This window comes from Chiloscyllium plagiosum, chromosome 6, assembly GCF_004010195.1.
Source record: "Chiloscyllium plagiosum isolate BGI_BamShark_2017 chromosome 6, ASM401019v2, whole genome shotgun sequence".
Classification (NCBI taxonomy): Eukaryota; Metazoa; Chordata; class Chondrichthyes; order Orectolobiformes; family Hemiscylliidae; genus Chiloscyllium; species Chiloscyllium plagiosum.
In genome coordinates this window covers 81,321,346-81,325,590 of record NC_057715.1, presented here as the reverse complement: position 1 = coordinate 81,325,590, position 4,245 = coordinate 81,321,346, and the positions used below count along the sequence as shown (strand labels likewise).

The 4,245-nt window shown below is 42.0% G+C and overlaps 1 protein-coding gene across 5 annotated transcripts in view; it reads left to right on the top strand.

Moving 5' to 3' along the window:
* atp8a2 (ATPase phospholipid transporting 8A2) overlaps nt 1–4,245 on the top strand; it is a 567,355-nt gene that overhangs the window by 439,477 nt on the left and 123,633 nt on the right. The gene's annotated exons all lie outside the window — the stretch shown is intronic.

Below are 4,245 nucleotides of genomic sequence, written 5' to 3'. Positions count from 1 at the left end.
CAGGTAGATAGGATAGTGAAGAAGGCGTTTGGTATGCTTTCCTTTATTGGTCAGAGTATTGAGTACAGGAGTTGGGAGGTCATGTTGGGGCTGTACAGGACATTGGTTAGGCCACTGTTGGAACATTGTGTACAATTCTGGTCTCCTTCCTATCGGAAAGATGTTGTGAAACTTGAAAGGGTTCAGAAAAGATCTACAAGGATGTTGCCAGGGTTGGAGGATTTGAGCTATAGGGAGAGGCTGAACAGGCTGGGGCTGTTTTCCCTGGAGGGTCAGAGGCTGAGGGATGACCTTATAGGGGTTTACAAAATTATGAGGGGCATGGGTAGGGTAGATAGGAAAAGTTTATCCTGGGTTGGGGGGAGTCCAGAACTAGAGGGCATAGGTTTAGGGTGAGAGGGGGAAAATATAAAAGAGACCTAAGGGGCAACGTTTTCACACAGAGGGTGGTATGGGTATGGAATGAGCTGCCAGAAGAAGGAGGCTGGTACAATTGCAACATTTAAGAGGCATTTGGATGGGCTTGTGAATAGGAAGGGTTTGGAGGGATATGGGCCTGGTGGGACTAGATTGGGTTGGGATATCTGGTCGGCATGGACGGGTTGGACCGAAGGGTCTGTTCATGATGTACATCGCTATGACTCTAAATCGGTGGACTGTGTTCATTGGGTACTCATTCTTTTTGAATACCCGGTATAGGTGATTTTCCATGCTCTGAGTAGTTCCTTTGTGCTGCAGTGTGTGTTGGCTTGTTGAAATAATGTTCTGATGCAGCTTCGTTTGTGGGTGTTGGGGTGATTGCTTCTGTAGTTGAATATTTGGTCTGTATGTGTTGTTTATAAATAGAAAGCAGGAATTTTCAGCATTGCTTCGCCTGAGGCCCACTGAAGATGTTACCTAGTAGGGTAATGAAACATCTGGAAATGAACCTTCCAGCTCAGCGAGCAAACCTACATTCAAAACGGTAAGGAATCATTTAGGGAGGAGCCAGAGTCGTTCTCACCATAGAAAACTGTACCTCTATATCCCTCTGTTCAAACATGGACATGAGAAAATAGAACAGACGTTGTAACGTAGTGCTATGGTTCAATACTTTTTGTGGAGTTCCACCAACAACCACTTGATCACAACTGATGCTGCTGGTTGAAAATGTTTGCAGATTTTTGTGAAAAAAAATCAGCTGGAGATTATAATATTCCACTTATTACATTAAGCCAGTTATTTAAATTTTTTAAAGTTGTACTTGTGTCTGGAGTTTTTGAAATCTTCCTCCAGCTCCATATGCACATTGCAATTATATAATACTGACTTCATCAAAGGAAACTGAAGTGGAGAATAGATTGAGCTCAGAACATTTCAAATCACTGTCCACAGGAATAACAAGGTTTCTTGTCTGAAGATAAATGTGTATTTTTCAGATGTTCTCAAATCTTTTTTTCAAAAATATATTTGAAGATAAAGCAAATCTCTAATTCAGACATTGCAACATACAAACATCGAAAGCGTTTATATGCTTTGGAGAAGTTCATCATCAGCAGCATTCCTTTTTGATGCTAAGCATAATCAAACTTCAAATCTACAAAGATTTATGACACAAAAGCTTAATTGAGTACTACCCAATTTTCCATTAATCATCCATGAATGTTTTGAACAGATTATAGTACATAGTCTTTCAAATAATTTTGCTTTTGAGTATTGATGTTTACAGGTTGCCCTTGAAAGTGACTTGAATCAGTTTTGTGACAGTGCAATAAAATAGTGAGGATAAATTGTACAATTTATACAATTGTATTGTCCTGTCATGATCTGTCAAAGAAAGTTAATTGGTTTATACTTGTGTTTGTGTATCCCTATTTTCGTAATGCAAGATGCCATTAATTTCTCAAAATATGCATCACCTTGAAAGTCCTGGCCTGATGGGTCTTTGCACTGGAAATTTTATTGCAATATTACCCAGCTTCACAATTCATTTATGAACACTTTGATCTCTCATTTATCATTTCCACAGAGATCTTCAGAGCTTTTGAGGATCTCGCACCATGTTGTTCTAAACATGTTGCAAATATATGGCATCCTAGCAAAGAAAGCTGTGTTCTTGGATGGTTAGTTTTCTCTCTACTGGTTGTGTGAGAGAGAAATGGCTGTTGCTGTTTGATATTCCAGTAATTCAGGATGCTTCTGGATGCTTACTTCATCATGTTAGTAACTTCTTGATGTACACATCTACACTCGTCTGTTTCTGCCGTCCCGTTTCTGCATCAATCGAAGCAAATTGCCACGTGCTAGTGAGGCAAGGAATGGGGAGAGAGAGGAGTTGAACACGTGGCTACATGGATGGTGCAGGAGGGAGGGTTTTGGATTCTTGGGGCTCTTTCTGGAGTAGTTGAGACCTCTACAAGCAAGATGGTCTTCATTTGAACCAGAGGGGTATCAATATCCTGGGGGGGAAATTCGCTAAGGCTTTTGGGGATGGGTTTAAACTAATCCAGCAGGGGGATGGGAACTAAAGTTGTAGATCGAGTATAGAAAAGGTTGAGAGTAGGGAGGTCCAAAATCAAGTTTCAGGGATGCAAGATGGCACCGGTAAGCAAGAAGTTGGTTTGAAGTGTGTCTACTTCAATGCCAGGAGCATCTGGAATAAGGTGGGTGAACTTGCAGCATGGGTTGGTACCTGGGACTTCGATGTTGTGGCCATTTTGGAGACATGGTTAGAGCAGGGAGAGGATTGTTGCAGGTTCCAGGATTTAGATGTTTCAGTAAGAATAGAGAAGATGGTAAAAGAGGGGGAGGTGTGGCATTGTTGGTCAAGGACAGCATTACCAGGATATTTGGGGACTCGTCAACTGAGGTAGTATGGGCTGAAGTTAGAAAAAGGAAAGGAGAGGTCACCCTGTTGAGAGTTTTCTATAGGCCTCCGAATAGTTCCAGAGGTGTAGAGGAAAAGATAGCAAAGATGATTCTTGATAGGAGTGAGAGAGACAGGGTAGTAGTCATGGGGGACTTCAACTTTCCAAATATTGACTGGGAGTACTATAGTACGAGTACTACGATGCGATTAGGCAAGATTTAGGAAGCATAGGAAGGGGAAGGAAACTGCAGGGGATAGGCACATTAGAAATGTGGAGCTTATTCAAGGAAAAGCTCCTGAGTGTCCTAGATAAGTATGTACCTGTCAGGCAGGGAGGAAGCTGTAGAGTGCGGGAGCCGTGGTTTACAAAAGAAGTGGAATCTCTGGTCAAGAGGAAGAAGAAGGCTTATGTTAGGATGAGATGTGAAGGCACAGTTATGGCGCTTGAGGGTTACAAGGTAGCCAGGAAAGACCTAAAGAGAGAGCTCAGAAGATTCAGGAGGAGACATGAAAAGTTATTGGTGGATAGGATCAGGGTAAACCCTAAGGCTTTCTAAAGGTAGTTAAGGAATAAAAGAATGACGAGTAAGATTAGAGCCAATCAAGGATAGTAGTGGGAAATTGTGTGTGGAGTCAGAGGAGATAGGGGAAGCACTAAATGAATATTTTTCGACAGTATTCACTCTAGAAAACGACAATGTTATCGAGGAAATTACTGAGATACAGGCTACTAGACTAGGTGTGATTGAGGTTCACAAGGAAGAGGTATTAGAAAACCTGCAGAGTGTGAAAATAGATAAGTCCCCTGGGTCGGATGGGATTTATCCTAGGATCCTCTGGGAAGCCAAGGAGGAGATTGCTGAGTCTTTGGCATTGATCTTTAAATCGTCATTATCTACAGGAATAGTGCCAGAAGACAGGAGGATAGCAAATGTGGTTCCCCTGTTCAAGAAGGGGAGTAGAGACAATCCTGGTAATTATAGACCAGTGAGCTTACTTCAGTTGTTGGTAAAGTGTTGGAAAAGGTTATAAGAGATAGGATTTATAATCATCTAGAAAAGAATAATTTGATTAGGGATAGTCAGCACGGTTTTGTGAAGGGTAGGTCGTACCTCATAAACCTCATTGAGCTCTTTGAGAAGGTAACCAAACAGGTAGATGAGAGTAAACTGGTTGATGTGGTATATATGGATTTCAGCAAGGTGTTCGATAAGGTTCCCCACAGTAGGCTATTGTACAAAATGCAGAGGAATGGGATTGTGGGAGATATAGCAGTCTGGATCAGTAATTGGCTTGCTGCAAGAAGACAGAGGGTGGTGGTTGATGGGAAACGTTCATCCTGGAGTCGAGTTACTAGTGGGGTACCACAAGGATCGGTGTTGGGTCCACTGCTGTTC